The sequence below is a fragment of the Anarhichas minor genome, unplaced genomic scaffold, assembly GCF_050575085.1.
Source record: "Anarhichas minor isolate MPS153535 unplaced genomic scaffold, ASM5057508v1 ptg000025l, whole genome shotgun sequence".
NCBI classification, from domain to species: Eukaryota; Metazoa; Chordata; class Actinopteri; order Perciformes; family Anarhichadidae; genus Anarhichas; species Anarhichas minor.
This window is the reverse complement of record NW_027466471.1, coordinates 3,176,262-3,192,394: the sequence shown is the minus strand read 5'-3', so window position 1 is coordinate 3,192,394 and position 16,133 is coordinate 3,176,262. Positions and strand designations below refer to the sequence as shown.

Below are 16,133 nucleotides of genomic sequence, written 5' to 3'. Positions count from 1 at the left end.
AAAACTTTGTCCCTTAAAACAATGTTTCTTCCACAATTTAGCCAATGTCGTGCATATACCAGCATTGTAGCGTTTGACAAAAATGTAGCTGGTTCATCTTCTTCGCAGAACACCCAGCATTCTTTTATTGCCAAAAGACAAAGACTTAATTCACATGCCAAACAAAGGTGAATTTCGTCAGGCAAACATCAAACGATGAGATGTTTTAATGGCTCGTTGGTCTAGGGGTATGATTCTCGCTTTGGGTGCGAGAGGTCCCGGGTCCAAATCCCGGACGAGCCCAGTATATGTCTTTGGCTAGTGTGGAATGTTAAATTAAGCGAGCCAAAAACTTTGTCCCTTAAAACAATGTTTCTTCCACAATTTAGCCAATGTCATGCCCTTACCGGTGTTGTAGCGTTTGGGCAAAAATGTAGCTTCTTAGCAGATTACCAACCATTTTCTCTGTGCCAAGACACGCCGACTTTATTCATTTGCCTGGCAATGGAGAATTTCGTCAGGCAGATATCAAATAATGAGTCATTTCATTGGCTCGTTGGTCTAGGGGTATGATTCTGGCTTTGAGTGCTAGAGGTCCTGGGTCCAAATCCCGGACGATCCCAGAATATGTCTTTGGCTAGTGTTGACTGTTAAATTAAGCGAGCCAAAAACTTTGTCCTTTAAAACAATGTTTCTTCCACAATTTAGCCAATGTCATGCCCGTACCAGTGTTGTAGCGTTTGGGCAAAAATGTAGCTTCTTAGCAGATTACCAACCATTTTTTCTGTGCCAAGACACGCCGACTTTATTCATTTGCCTGGCAATGGAGAATTTCATCAGGCAGATATCAAATAATGAGTCATTTCATTGGCTCGTTGATCTAGGGGTATGATTCTCGCTTAGGGTGCGAGAGGTCCCGGGTCCAAATCCCGGACGAGCCCGTAATCTATCTTTGGCTAATGTTGACTGTTTAATTAAGCGAGCCAAAAACTTTGTCCCTTAAAACAATGTTTCTTCCACAATTTAGCCACTGCCGTACATATACCAGCATTGTAGCGTTTTGGCAAAAATGTAGCTGGTTCATCTTCGCAGAACACCCAGCATTATTTTATTGCCAAAAGACAAAGACTTAAAACAATGTTTCTTCCACAATTAAGCCAATGTCATGACTGTACCAGTGTTGTAGCATTTGGTCAGAAATGTAGCTTCTTAGCAGATTAACAACCATTTTTTCTGTGCCAAGACACGCCGACTTTATTCATATGCCTGACAATGGAGAATTTCGTCAGGCAGATATCGAACAATGACTCATTTCATTGGGTCGTTGGTCTAGGGGTATGATTCTCGCTTAGGGTGCGAGAGGTCATGGGTCCAAATCCCAGACGAGACCAGAGTATGTCTTTGGCTAGTGTTGACTGTTAAATTAAGCGAGCCAAAAATTTTGTCCCTTAAAACAATGTTTCTTCCACAATTTAGCCAATGTCATGCCCGTACCAGTGTTGTAGCGTTTGGGCAAAAATGTAGCTTCTTAGCAGATTACCAACCATTTTGTCTGTGCCAAGACACGCCGACTTAATTCACATGCCTAACAAAGATGAATTTCGTCAGGCAAACATCAAACGATGAGATGTTTTAATGGCTCGTTGGTCTAGGGGTATGATTCTCGCTTTGGGTCCGAGAGGTCCCGGGTCCAAATCCCGGACGACCCCAGAATATGTCTTTGGCTAATGTTGACTGTTAAATTAAGCGAGCCAAAAACTTTGTCCCTTAAAACAATGTTTCTTCCACAATTTAGCCAATGTCATGCCCGTACCGGTGTTGTAGCGTTTGGGCAAAAATGTAGCTTCTTAGCAGATTACCAACCATTTTTACTGTGCCAAGACACGCCGACTTTATTCATATGCCTGACAATGGAGAATTTCGTCAAGCAAACATCAAACAATGAGATGTTTTATTGGCTCGTTGGTCTAGGGGTATGATTCTCGCTTAGGGTGCGAGAGGTCATGGGTCCAAATCCCGGACGAGACCAGAGTATGTCTTTGGCTAGTGTTGACTGTTTAATTAAGCGAGCCAAAAACTTTGTCCCTTAAAACAATGTTTCTTCCACAATTTAGCCAATGTCCTGCATATACCAGTGTTGTAGCATTTTGACAAAAATGTAGCTGGTTCATCTTCTTCGCAGAACACCCGGCATTCTTTTATTGCCAAAAGACAAAGACTTAATTCACATGCCTAACAAAGGTGAATTTCGTCAGGCAAACATCAAACGATGATATGTTTTAATGACTCGTTGGTCTAGGGGTATGATTCTCGCTTAGGGTGCGAGAGGTCCCGGGTCCAAATCCCGGACGAGCCCAGTATATGTCTTTGGCTAGTGTTGAGTGTTAAATTAAGCGAGCCAAAAACTTTGTCCCTTAAAACAATGTTTCTTCCACAATTTAGCCAATGTCATGCCCGTACCGGTGTTGTAGCGTTTGGGCAAAAATGTAGCTTCTTAGCAGATTACCAACCATTTTTACTGTGCCAAGACACGCCGACTTTATTCATATGCCTGACAATGGAGAATTTCGTCAAGCAAACATCAAACAATGAGATGTTTTATTGGCTCGTTGGTCTAGGGGTATGATTCTCGCTTTGGGTGTGAGAGGTCCCGGGTCCAGATCCCGGATGAGTCCAGAATATGTCTTTGGCTAGTGTTGACTGTTGAATTAAGCGAGCCAAAAACTTTGTCCCTTAAAACAATGTTTCTTCCACAATTCAGCCAATGTCCTGCATATACCAGCATTGTCGCGTTTTGACAAAAATGTAGCTGGTTCATCTTCTTCGCAGAACACCCAGCATTCTTTTATTGCCAAAAGACAAAGACTTAATTCACATGCCTAACAAAGGTGAATTTCGTCAGTCAAACATCAAACGATGATATGTTTTGATGGCTCGTTGGTCTAGGGGTATGATTCTCGCTTAGGGTGCGAGAGGTCCCGGGTCCAAATCCCGGAAGAGCCCAGAATATGTCTTTGGCTAGTGTTGACTGTTAAATTAAGCGAGCCAAACACTTTGTCCCTTAAAACAATGTTTCTTCCACAATTTAGCCAATGTCATGCCCGTACCAGTGTTGTAGCATTTGGTCAGAAATGTAGCTTCTTAGCAGATTACCAACCATTTTGTCTGTGCCAAGACACGCCGACTTTATTCATATGCCTGACAATGGAGAATTTCGTCAGGCAGATATCGAACAATGAGTCATTTCATTGGCTCGTTGGTCTAGGGGAAAGAATCTTACTTCGGGTGCGAGAGGTCCCGGGTCCAAATCCCGGACGAGCCCAGAATATGTCTTTGGCTAGTGTTGACTGTTGAATTAAGCGAGCCAAAAACTTTGTCCCTTAAAACAATGTTTCTTCCACAATTCAGCCAATGTCCTGCATATACCAGCATTGTCGCGTTTTGACAAAAATGTAGCTGGTTCATCTTCTTCGCAGAACACCCAGCATTCTTTTATTGCCAAAAGACAACGACTTAATTCAAATGCCTAACAATGGTGAATTTTGTCAGCCAAACATCAAACGATGAGACGTTTTAATGGCTCGTTGGTCTAGGGGTATGATTCTCGCTTTGGGTGTGAGAGGTCCCGGGTCCAAATCCCGGATGAGTCCAGAATATGTCTTTGGCTAGTGTTGACTGTTAAATTAAGCGAGCCAAAAACTTTGTCCCTTAAAACAATGTTTCTTCCACAATTTAGCCAAAGGTCCTGCATATACCAGCATTGTAGCGTTTTGACAAAAATGTAGCTGGTTCATCTACTTCGCAGAACACCCAGCATTCTTTTATTGCCAAAAGACAAAGACTTAATTCACATGCCTAACAAAGGTGAATTTCGTCAGGCAAACATCAAACGATGATATGTTTTGATGGCTCGTTGGTCTAGGGGTATGATTCTCACTTAGGGTGCGAGAGGTCCAGAGTCCAAATCCCGGACGAGCCCAGAATATGTCTTTGGCTAGTGTTGACTGTTAAATTAAGCGAGCCAAAAACTTTGTCCCTTAAAACAATGTTTCTTCCACAATTTAGCCAATGTCATGCCCGTACCAGTGTTGTAGCATTTAGTCAGAAATGTAGCTTCTTAGCAGATTACCAACCATTTTGTCTGTGCCAAGACACGCCGACTTTATTCATATGCCTGACAATGGAGAATTTCGTCAAGCAAACATCAAACAATGAGATGTTTTATTGGCTCATTGGTCTAGGGGTATGATTCTCGCTTTGGGTGTGAGAGGTCCCGGGTCCAAATCCCGGATGAGCCCAGAATATGTCTTTGGCTAGTGTTGACTGTTAAATTAAGCAAGCCAAAAACTTTGTCCCTTAAAACAATGTTTCTTCCACAATTTAGCCAATGTCATGCCCGTACCGGTGTTGTAGCGTTTGGGCAAAAATGTAGCTTCTTAGCAGATTACCAACCATTTTTACTGTGCCAAGACACGCCGACTTTATTCATATGCCTGACAATGGAGAATTTCGTCAAGCAAACATCAAACGATGAGATGTTTTATTGGCTCGTTGGTCTAGTGGAAAGAATCTTACTTCGGGTGCGAGAGGTCCCGGGTCCAAATCCCGGACGAGCCCAGAATATGTCTTTGGCTAGTGTTGACTGTTAAATTAAGCGAGCCAAAAACTTTGTCCCTTAAAACAATGTTTCTTCCACAATTTAGCCAAAGGTCCTGCATATACCAGCATTGTAGCGTTTTGACAAAAATGTAGCTGGTTCATCTACTTCGCAGAACACCCAGCATTCTTTTATTGCCAAAAGACAAAGACTTAATTCACATGCCTAACAAAGGTGAATTTCGTCAGGCAAACATCAAACGATGATATGTTTTGATGGCTCGTTGGTCTAGGGGTATGATTCTCGCTTAGGGTGCGAGAGGTCCCGGGTCCAAATCCCGGACGAGCCCAGAATATGTCTTTGGCTAGTGTTGACTGTTAAATTAAGCGAGCCAAAAACTTTGTCCCTTAAAACAATGTTTCTTCCACAATTTAGCCAATGTCATGCCCGTACCAGTGTTGTAGCATTTGGTCAGAAATGTAGCTTCTTAGCAGATTACCAACCATTTTGTCTGTGCCAAGACACGCCGACTTTATTCATATGCCTGACAATGGAGAATTTCATCAAGCAAACATCAAACAATGAGATGTTTTATTGGCTCATTGGTCTAGGGGTATGATTCTCGCTTTGGGTGTGAGAGGTCCCGGGTCCAAATCCCGGATGAGCCCAGAATATGTCTTTGGCTAGTGTTGACTGTTAAATTAAGCAAGCCAAAAACTTTGTCCCTTAAAACAATGTTTCTTCCACAATTTAGCCAATGTCATGCCCGTACCGGTGTTGTAGCGTTTGGGCAAAAATGTAGCTTCTTAGCAGATTACCAACCATTTTTACTGTGCCAAGACACGCCGACTTTATTCATATGCCTGACAATGGAGAATTTCGTCAAGCAAACATCAAACGATGAGATGCTTTATTGGCTCGTTGGTCTAGGGGAAAGAATCTTACTTCGGGTGCGAGAGGTCCCGGGTCCAAATCCCGGATGAGCCCAGAATATGTCTTTGGCTAGTGTTGACTGTTAAATTAAGCAAGCCAAAAACTTTGTCCCTTAAAACAATGTTTCTTCCACAATTTAGCCAAAGGTCCTGCATATACCAGCATTGTAGCGTTTTGACAAAAATGTAGCTGGTTCATCTACTTCGCAGAACACCCAGCATTCTTTTATTGCCAAAAGACAAAGACTTAATTCACATGCCTGACAATGGAGAATTTCGTCAAGCAAACATCAAACGATGAGATGTTTTATTGGCTCGTTGGTCTAGGGGAAAGAATCTTACTTCGGGTGCGAGAGGTCCCGGGTCCAAATCCCGGACGAGCCCAGAATATGTCTTTGGCTAGTGTTGACTGTTGAATTAAGCGAGCCAAAAACTTTGTCCCTTAAAACAATGTTTCTTCCACAATTCAGCCAATGTCCTGCATATACCAGCATTGTCGCGTTTTGACAAAAATGTAGCTGGTTCATCTACTTCGCAGAACACCCAGCATTCTTTTATTGCCAAAAGACAAAGACTTAATTCACATGCCTAACAAAGGTGAATTTCGTCAGGCAAACATCAAACGATGATATGTTTTGATGGCTCGTTGGTCTAGGGCAGGGGTCGGGAACCTATGGCTCGCGAGCCAGGTGTGACTCTTTTGATGATTGCATCTGGCTCGCAGATTTCGGCTTTTCAGATAAAACATAAAATATTATCACTTGTTTTAATCCATCCATCGATTTTCCACTGCTCATGTCCTGTTCAGGGCTGCAGTTGGCTGCAGGAGCAATTGTCCATTATTTTTATTGGATGATAATAGCTGACGTTGGCCGTTGCTGGGTAAACAGGTAAACGCCCCCTTTTGACTCAGTGTTCTCGGTTGTTAGCTCAAAGCTAACCCTTCGACGAAGAAGATGGCGAAAAGAAAAAAGGATGAGGAGTATCGTACATTTCAGGACGAATGGACTGAAGAATTTGCCTTTGTGGAGAGAGCAGGTTCTGCGGTGTGCTTAATTTGCAATGACAAAATTGCATCGATGAAACGGTCGAATGTAAAGCGGCAGAAGTCGCAGAAGTCGCATTAATTGTGAGTATTACAACAACATTATTAAAAACAATAAATTCAGAGGCTTATTATACTCACATTTAGTTGAATTCAGTCTTAAAATATATTATATGGCTCTCACTGAAATAAATTTCCAAATATTTTGCTTTCATGGCTCTCTGAGTCAAAAAGGTTCCCGACCCCTGGTCTAGGGGTATGATTCTCGCTTAGGGTGCGAGAGGTCCCGGGTCCAAATCCCGGACGAGCCCAGAATATGTCTTTGGCTAGTGTTGACTGTTAAATTAAGCGAGCCAAAAACTTTGTCCCTTAAAACAATGTTTCTTCCACAATTTAGCCAATGTCATGCCCGTACCAGTGTTGTAGCATTTGGTCAGAAATGTAGCTTCTTAGCAGATTACCAACCATTTTGTCTGTGCCAAGACACGCCGACTTTATTCATATGCCTGACAATGGAGAATTTCGTCAAGCAAACATCAAACAATGAGATGTTTTATTGGCTCGTTGGTCTAGGGGTATGATTCTCGCTTTGGGTGTGAGAGGTCCCGGGTCCAAATCCCGGACGACCCCAGAATATGTCTTTGGCTAGTGTTGACTGTTAAATTAAGCGAGCCAAAAACTTTGTCCCTTAAAACAATGTTTCTTCCACAATTTAGCCAAAGGTCCTGCATATACCAGCATTGTAGCGTTTTGACAAAAATGTAGCTGGTTCATCTACTTCGCAGAACACCCAGCATTCTTTTATTGCCAAAAGACAAAGACTTAATTCACATGCCTGACAATGGAGAATTTCGTCAAGCAAACATCAAACGATGAGATGTTTTATTGGCTCGTTGGTCTAGGGGAAAGAATCTTGCTTCGGGTGCGAGAGGTCCCGGGTCCAAATCCCGGACGAGCCCAGAATATGTCTTTGGCTAGTGTTGACTGTTGAATTAAGCGAGCCAAAAACTTTGTCCCTTAAAACAATGTTTCTTCCACAATTTAGCCAATGTCATGCCCGTACCAGTGTTGTAGCATTTAGTCAGAAATGTAGCTTCTTAGCAGATTACCAACCATTTTGTCTGTGCCAAGACACGCCGACTTTATTCATATGCCTGACAATGGAGAATTTCGTCAAGCAAACATCAAACAATGAGATGTTTTATTGGCTCATTGGTCTAGGGGTATGATTCTCGCTTTGGGTGTGAGAGGTCCCGGGTCCAAATCCCGGATGAGCCCAGAATATGTCTTTGGCTAGTGTTGACTGTTAAATTAAGCAAGCCAAAAACTTTGTCCCTAAAAACAATGTTTCTTCCACAATTTAGCCAATGTCATGCCCGTACCGGTGTTGTAGCGTTTGGGCAAAAATGTAGCTTCTTAGCAGATTACCAACCATTTTTACTGTGCCAAGACACGCCGACTTTATTCATATGCCTGACAATGGAGAATTTCGTCAAGCAAACATCAAACGATGAGATGTTTTATTGGCTCGTTGGTCTAGGGGAAAGAATCTTACTTCGGGTGCGAGAGGTCCCGGGTCCAAATCCCGGACGAGCCCAGAATATGTCTTTGGCTAGTGTTGACTGTTGAATTAAGCGAGCCAAAAACTTTGTCCCTTAAAACAATGTTTCTTCCACAATTCAGCCAATGTCCTGCATATACCAGCATTGTCGCGTTTTGACAAAAATGTAGCTGGTTCATCTTCTTCGCAGAACACCCAGCATTCTTTTATTGCCAAAAGACAACGACTTAATTCGAATGCCTAACAATGGTGAATTTTGTCAGCCAAACATCAAACGATGAGACGTTTTAATGGCTCATTGGTCTAGGGGTATGATTCTCGCTTTGGGTGTGAGAGGTCCCGGGTCCAAATCCCGGATGAGTCCAGAATATGTCTTTGGCTAGTGTTGACTGTTAAATTAAGCGAGCCAAAAACTTTGTCCCTTAAAACAATGTTTCTTCCACAATTTAGCCAAAGGTCCTGCATATACCAGCATTGTAGCGTTTTGACAAAAATGTAGCTGGTTCATCTACTTCGCAGAACACCCAGCATTCTTTTATTGCCAAAAGACAAAGACTTAATTCACATGCCTAACAAAGGTGAATTTCGTCAGGCAAACATCAAACGATGATATGTTTTGATGGCTCGTTGGTCTAGGGGTATGATTCTCGCTTAGGGTGCGAGAGGTCCCGGGTCCAAATCCCGGATGAGCCCAGAATATGTCTTTGGCTAGTGTTGACTGTTAAATTAAGCGAGCCAAAAACTTTGTCCCTTAAAACAATGTTTCTTCCACAATTTAGCCAATGTCATGCCCGTACCAGTGTTGTAGCATTTGGTCAGAAATGTAGCTTCTTAGCAGATTACCAACCATTTTGTCTGTGCCAAGACACGCCGACTTTATTCATATGCCTGACAATGGAGAATTTCGTCAAGCAAACATCAAACAATGAGATGTTTTATTGGCTCATTGGTCTAGGGGTATGATTCTCGCTTTGGGTGTGAGAGGTCCTGGGTCCAAATCCCGGATGAGCCCAGAATATGTCTTTGGCTAGTGTTGACTGTTAAATTAAGCAAGCCAAAAACTTTGTCCCTTAAAACAATGTTTCTTCCACAATTTAGCCAATGTCATGCCCGTACCGGTGTTGTAGCGTTTGGGCAAAAATGTAGCTTCTTAGCAGATTACCAACCATTTTTACTGTGCCAAGACACGCCGACTTTATTCATATGCCTGACAATGGAGAATTTCGTCAAGCAAACATCAAACAATGAGATGTTTTATTGGCTCGTTGGTCTAGGGGAAAGAATCTTACTTCGGGTGCGAGAGGTCCCGGGTCCAAATCCCGGACGAGCCCAGAATATGTCTTTGGCTAGTGTTGACTGTTGAATTAAGCGAGCCAAAAACTTTGTCCCTTAAAACAATGTTTCTTCCACAATTCAGCCAATGTCCTGCATATACCAGCATTGTCGCGTTTTGACAAAAATGTAGCTGGTTCATCTTCTTCGCAGAACACCCAGCATTCTTTTATTGCCAAAAGACAAAGACTTAATTCACATGCCTAACAAAGGTGAATTTCGTCAGGCAAACATCAAACGATGATATGTTTTGATGGCTCGTTGGTCTAGGGGTATGATTCTCGCTTAGGGTGCGAGAGGTCCCGGGTCCAAATCCCGGATGAGCCCAGAATATGTCTTTGGCTAGTGTTGACTGTTAAATTAAGCGAGCCAAAAACTTTGTCCCTTAAAACAATGTTTCTTCCACAATTTAGCCAATGTCATGCCCGTACCAGTGTTGTAGCATTTGGTCAGAAATGTAGCTTCTTAGCAGATTACCAACCATTTTGTCTGTGCCAAGACACGCCGACTTTATTCATATGCCTGACAATGGAGAATTTCGTCAAGCAAACATCAAACAATGAGATGTTTTATTGGCTCATTGGTCTAGGGGTATGATTCTCGCTTTGGGTGTGAGAGGTCACGGGTCCAAATCCCGGATGAGCCCAGAATATGTCTTTGGCTAGTGTTGACTGTTAAATTAAGCAAGCCAAAAACTTTGTCCCTTAAAACAATGTTTCTTCCACAATTTAGCCAATGTCATGCCCGTACCGGTGTTGTAGCGTTTGGGCAAAAATGTAGCTTCTTAGCAGATTACCAACCATTTTTACTGTGCCAAGACACGCCGACTTTATTCATATGCCTGACAATGGAGAATTTCGTCAGGCAGATATCAAATAATGAGTCATTTCATTGGCTCGTTGGTCTAGGGGTATGATTCTTGCTTAGGGTGCGAGAGGTCCCGGGTCTAAATCCCGGACGAACCCAGAATATGTCTTTGGCTAGTGTTGACTGTTAAATTAAGCGAGCCAAAAACTTTGTCCCTTAAAACAATGTTTCTTCCACAATTTAGCCACTGCCGTGCATATACCAGCATTGTAGCGTTTTGTCAAAAATGTAGCTGGTTCATCTTCGCAGAACACCCAGCATTCTTTTATTGCCAAAAGACAAAGACTTAATTCACATGCCAAACAAAGGTGAATTTCGTCAGGCAAACATCAAACGATGAGATGTTTTAATGACTCGTTGGTCTAGGGGTATGATTCTCGCTTTGGGTCCGAGAGGTCCCGGGTCCAAATCCCGGATGAGCCCAGAATATGTCTTTGGCTAGTGTTGACTGTTAAATTAAGCAAGCCAAAAACTTTGTCCCTTAAAACAATGTTTCTTCCACAATTTAGCCAATGTCATGCCCGTACCGGTGTTGTAGCGTTTGGGCAAAAATGTAGCTTCTTAGCAGATTACCAACCATTTTTACTGTGCCAAGACACGCCGACTTTATTCATATGCCTGACAATGGAGAATTTCGTCAAGCAAACATCAAACGATGAGATGCTTTATTGGCTCGTTGGTCTAGGGGAAAGAATCTTACTTCGGGTGCGAGAGGTCCCGGGTCCAAATCCCGGATGAGCCCAGAATATGTCTTTGGCTAGTGTTGACTGTTAAATTAAGCAAGCCAAAAACTTTGTCCCTTAAAACAATGTTTCTTCCACAATTTAGCCAAAGGTCCTGCATATACCAGCATTGTAGCGTTTTGACAAAAATGTAGCTGGTTCATCTACTTCGCAGAACACCCAGCATTCTTTTATTGCCAAAAGACAAAGACTTAATTCACATGCCTGACAATGGAGAATTTCGTCAAGCAAACATCAAACGATGAGATGTTTTATTGGCTCGTTGGTCTAGGGGAAAGAATCTTACTTCGGGTGCGAGAGGTCCCGGGTCCAAATCCCGGACGAGCCCAGAATATGTCTTTGGCTAGTGTTGACTGTTGAATTAAGCGAGCCAAAAACTTTGTCCCTTAAAACAATGTTTCTTCCACAATTCAGCCAATGTCCTGCATATACCAGCATTGTCGCGTTTTGACAAAAATGTAGCTGGTTCATCTACTTCGCAGAACACCCAGCATTCTTTTATTGCCAAAAGACAAAGACTTAATTCACATGCCTAACAAAGGTGAATTTCGTCAGGCAAACATCAAACGATGATATGTTTTGATGGCTCGTTGGTCTAGGGCAGGGGTCGGGAACCTATGGCTCGCGAGCCAGGTGTGACTCTTTTGATGATTGCATCTGGCTCGCAGATTTCGGCTTTTCAGATAAAACATAAAATATTATCACTTGTTTTAATCCATCCATCGATTTTCCACTGCTCATGTCCTGTTCAGGGCTGCAGTTGGCTGCAGGAGCAATTGTCCATTATTTTTATTGGATGATAATAGCTGACGTTGGCCGTTGCTGGGTAAACAGGTAAACGCCCCCTTTTGACTCAGTGTTCTCGGTTGTTAGCTCAAAGCTAACCCTTCGACGAAGAAGATGGCGAAAAGAAAAAAGGATGAGGAGTATCGTACATTTCAGGACGAATGGACTGAAGAATTTGCCTTTGTGGAGAGAGCAGGTTCTGCGGTGTGCTTAATTTGCAATGACAAAATTGCATCGATGAAACGGTCGAATGTAAAGCGGCAGAAGTCGCAGAAGTCGCATTAATTGTGAGTATTACAACAACATTATTAAAAACAATAAATTCAGAGGCTTATTATACTCACATTTAGTTGAATTCAGTCTTAAAATATATTATATGGCTCTCACTGAAATAAATTTCCAAATATTTTGCTTTCATGGCTCTCTGAGTCAAAAAGGTTCCCGACCCCTGGTCTAGGGGTATGATTCTCGCTTAGGGTGCGAGAGGTCCCGGGTCCAAATCCCGGACGAGCCCAGAATATGTCTTTGGCTAGTGTTGACTGTTAAATTAAGCGAGCCAAAAACTTTGTCCCTTAAAACAATGTTTCTTCCACAATTTAGCCAATGTCATGCCCGTACCAGTGTTGTAGCATTTGGTCAGAAATGTAGCTTCTTAGCAGATTACCAACCATTTTGTCTGTGCCAAGACACGCCGACTTTATTCATATGCCTGACAATGGAGAATTTCGTCAAGCAAACATCAAACAATGAGATGTTTTATTGGCTCGTTGGTCTAGGGGTATGATTCTCGCTTTGGGTGTGAGAGGTCCCGGGTCCAAATCCCGGACGACCCCAGAATATGTCTTTGGCTAGTGTTGACTGTTAAATTAAGCGAGCCAAAAACTTTGTCCCTTAAAACAATGTTTCTTCCACAATTTAGCCAAAGGTCCTGCATATACCAGCATTGTAGCGTTTTGACAAAAATGTAGCTGGTTCATCTACTTCGCAGAACACCCAGCATTCTTTTATTGCCAAAAGACAAAGACTTAATTCACATGCCTGACAATGGAGAATTTCGTCAAGCAAACATCAAACGATGAGATGTTTTATTGGCTCGTTGGTCTAGGGGAAAGAATCTTGCTTCGGGTGCGAGAGGTCCCGGGTCCAAATCCCGGACGAGCCCAGAATATGTCTTTGGCTAGTGTTGACTGTTGAATTAAGCGAGCCAAAAACTTTGTCCCTTAAAACAATGTTTCTTCCACAATTTAGCCAATGTCATGCCCGTACCAGTGTTGTAGCATTTAGTCAGAAATGTAGCTTCTTAGCAGATTACCAACCATTTTGTCTGTGCCAAGACACGCCGACTTTATTCATATGCCTGACAATGGAGAATTTCGTCAAGCAAACATCAAACAATGAGATGTTTTATTGGCTCATTGGTCTAGGGGTATGATTCTCGCTTTGGGTGTGAGAGGTCCCGGGTCCAAATCCCGGATGAGCCCAGAATATGTCTTTGGCTAGTGTTGACTGTTAAATTAAGCAAGCCAAAAACTTTGTCCCTAAAAACAATGTTTCTTCCACAATTTAGCCAATGTCATGCCCGTACCGGTGTTGTAGCGTTTGGGCAAAAATGTAGCTTCTTAGCAGATTACCAACCATTTTTACTGTGCCAAGACACGCCGACTTTATTCATATGCCTGACAATGGAGAATTTCGTCAAGCAAACATCAAACGATGAGATGTTTTATTGGCTCGTTGGTCTAGGGGAAAGAATCTTACTTCGGGTGCGAGAGGTCCCGGGTCCAAATCCCGGACGAGCCCAGAATATGTCTTTGGCTAGTGTTGACTGTTGAATTAAGCGAGCCAAAAACTTTGTCCCTTAAAACAATGTTTCTTCCACAATTCAGCCAATGTCCTGCATATACCAGCATTGTCGCGTTTTGACAAAAATGTAGCTGGTTCATCTTCTTCGCAGAACACCCAGCATTCTTTTATTGCCAAAAGACAACGACTTAATTCGAATGCCTAACAATGGTGAATTTTGTCAGCCAAACATCAAACGATGAGACGTTTTAATGGCTCATTGGTCTAGGGGTATGATTCTCGCTTTGGGTGTGAGAGGTCCCGGGTCCAAATCCCGGATGAGTCCAGAATATGTCTTTGGCTAGTGTTGACTGTTAAATTAAGCGAGCCAAAAACTTTGTCCCTTAAAACAATGTTTCTTCCACAATTTAGCCAAAGGTCCTGCATATACCAGCATTGTAGCGTTTTGACAAAAATGTAGCTGGTTCATCTACTTCGCAGAACACCCAGCATTCTTTTATTGCCAAAAGACAAAGACTTAATTCACATGCCTAACAAAGGTGAATTTCGTCAGGCAAACATCAAACGATGATATGTTTTGATGGCTCGTTGGTCTAGGGGTATGATTCTCGCTTAGGGTGCGAGAGGTCCCGGGTCCAAATCCCGGATGAGCCCAGAATATGTCTTTGGCTAGTGTTGACTGTTAAATTAAGCGAGCCAAAAACTTTGTCCCTTAAAACAATGTTTCTTCCACAATTTAGCCAATGTCATGCCCGTACCAGTGTTGTAGCATTTGGTCAGAAATGTAGCTTCTTAGCAGATTACCAACCATTTTGTCTGTGCCAAGACACGCCGACTTTATTCATATGCCTGACAATGGAGAATTTCGTCAAGCAAACATCAAACAATGAGATGTTTTATTGGCTCATTGGTCTAGGGGTATGATTCTCGCTTTGGGTGTGAGAGGTCCTGGGTCCAAATCCCGGATGAGCCCAGAATATGTCTTTGGCTAGTGTTGACTGTTAAATTAAGCAAGCCAAAAACTTTGTCCCTTAAAACAATGTTTCTTCCACAATTTAGCCAATGTCATGCCCGTACCGGTGTTGTAGCGTTTGGGCAAAAATGTAGCTTCTTAGCAGATTACCAACCATTTTTACTGTGCCAAGACACGCCGACTTTATTCATATGCCTGACAATGGAGAATTTCGTCAAGCAAACATCAAACAATGAGATGTTTTATTGGCTCGTTGGTCTAGGGGAAAGAATCTTACTTCGGGTGCGAGAGGTCCCGGGTCCAAATCCCGGACGAGCCCAGAATATGTCTTTGGCTAGTGTTGACTGTTGAATTAAGCGAGCCAAAAACTTTGTCCCTTAAAACAATGTTTCTTCCACAATTCAGCCAATGTCCTGCATATACCAGCATTGTCGCGTTTTGACAAAAATGTAGCTGGTTCATCTTCTTCGCAGAACACCCAGCATTCTTTTATTGCCAAAAGACAAAGACTTAATTCACATGCCTAACAAAGGTGAATTTCGTCAGGCAAACATCAAACGATGATATGTTTTGATGGCTCGTTGGTCTAGGGGTATGATTCTCGCTTAGGGTGCGAGAGGTCCCGGGTCCAAATCCCGGATGAGCCCAGAATATGTCTTTGGCTAGTGTTGACTGTTAAATTAAGCGAGCCAAAAACTTTGTCCCTTAAAACAATGTTTCTTCCACAATTTAGCCAATGTCATGCCCGTACCAGTGTTGTAGCATTTGGTCAGAAATGTAGCTTCTTAGCAGATTACCAACCATTTTGTCTGTGCCAAGACACGCCGACTTTATTCATATGCCTGACAATGGAGAATTTCGTCAAGCAAACATCAAACAATGAGATGTTTTATTGGCTCATTGGTCTAGGGGTATGATTCTCGCTTTGGGTGTGAGAGGTCACGGGTCCAAATCCCGGATGAGCCCAGAATATGTCTTTGGCTAGTGTTGACTGTTAAATTAAGCAAGCCAAAAACTTTGTCCCTTAAAACAATGTTTCTTCCACAATTTAGCCAATGTCATGCCCGTACCGGTGTTGTAGCGTTTGGGCAAAAATGTAGCTTCTTAGCAGATTACCAACCATTTTTACTGTGCCAAGACACGCCGACTTTATTCATATGCCTGACAATGGAGAATTTCGTCAGGCAGATATCAAATAATGAGTCATTTCATTGGCTCGTTGGTCTAGGGGTATGATTCTTGCTTAGGGTGCGAGAGGTCCCGGGTCTAAATCCCGGACGAACCCAGAATATGTCTTTGGCTAGTGTTGACTGTTAAATTAAGCGAGCCAAAAACTTTGTCCCTTAAAACAATGTTTCTTCCACAATTTAGCCACTGCCGTGCATATACCAGCATTGTAGCGTTTTGTCAAAAATGTAGCTGGTTCATCTTCGCAGAACACCCAGCATTCTTTTATTGCCAAAAGACAAAGACTTAATTCACATGCCAAACAAAGGTGAATTTCGTCAGGCAAAC

At 42.6% G+C, this 16,133-nt stretch overlaps 11 non-coding genes across 11 annotated transcripts; all 11 read left to right on the top strand.

Moving 5' to 3' along the window:
- Positions 1-210: 210 nt before the first annotated feature.
- trnap-ugg (transfer RNA proline (anticodon UGG)) lies at positions 211-282 on the top strand. The gene has a single exon. It is a non-coding gene; the product is annotated as a tRNA-Pro (tRNA).
- Positions 283-848: 566 nt separating this feature from the next.
- On the top strand, positions 849-920 carry trnap-agg (transfer RNA proline (anticodon AGG)). The gene has a single exon. It is a non-coding gene; the product is annotated as a tRNA-Pro (tRNA).
- Positions 921-4,205: 3,285 nt separating this feature from the next.
- trnap-ugg (transfer RNA proline (anticodon UGG)) lies at positions 4,206-4,277 on the top strand. Its single transcript has one exon. It is a non-coding gene; the product is annotated as a tRNA-Pro (tRNA).
- A 576-nt stretch (positions 4,278-4,853) lies between these two features.
- On the top strand, positions 4,854-4,925 carry trnap-agg (transfer RNA proline (anticodon AGG)). The gene has a single exon. It is a non-coding gene; the product is annotated as a tRNA-Pro (tRNA).
- A 247-nt stretch (positions 4,926-5,172) lies between these two features.
- On the top strand, positions 5,173-5,244 carry trnap-ugg (transfer RNA proline (anticodon UGG)). Its single transcript has one exon. It is a non-coding gene; the product is annotated as a tRNA-Pro (tRNA).
- A 2,515-nt stretch (positions 5,245-7,759) lies between these two features.
- On the top strand, positions 7,760-7,831 carry trnap-ugg (transfer RNA proline (anticodon UGG)). Its single transcript has one exon. It is a non-coding gene; the product is annotated as a tRNA-Pro (tRNA).
- Positions 7,832-8,735: 904 nt separating this feature from the next.
- trnap-agg (transfer RNA proline (anticodon AGG)) lies at positions 8,736-8,807 on the top strand. Its single transcript has one exon. It is a non-coding gene; the product is annotated as a tRNA-Pro (tRNA).
- An 894-nt stretch (positions 8,808-9,701) lies between these two features.
- On the top strand, positions 9,702-9,773 carry trnap-agg (transfer RNA proline (anticodon AGG)). The gene has a single exon. It is a non-coding gene; the product is annotated as a tRNA-Pro (tRNA).
- A 3,478-nt stretch (positions 9,774-13,251) lies between these two features.
- trnap-ugg (transfer RNA proline (anticodon UGG)) lies at positions 13,252-13,323 on the top strand. The gene has a single exon. It is a non-coding gene; the product is annotated as a tRNA-Pro (tRNA).
- A 904-nt stretch (positions 13,324-14,227) lies between these two features.
- On the top strand, positions 14,228-14,299 carry trnap-agg (transfer RNA proline (anticodon AGG)). Its single transcript has one exon. It is a non-coding gene; the product is annotated as a tRNA-Pro (tRNA).
- An 894-nt stretch (positions 14,300-15,193) lies between these two features.
- On the top strand, positions 15,194-15,265 carry trnap-agg (transfer RNA proline (anticodon AGG)). Its single transcript has one exon. It is a non-coding gene; the product is annotated as a tRNA-Pro (tRNA).
- The last annotated feature ends 868 nt before the right edge of the window (positions 15,266-16,133 follow it).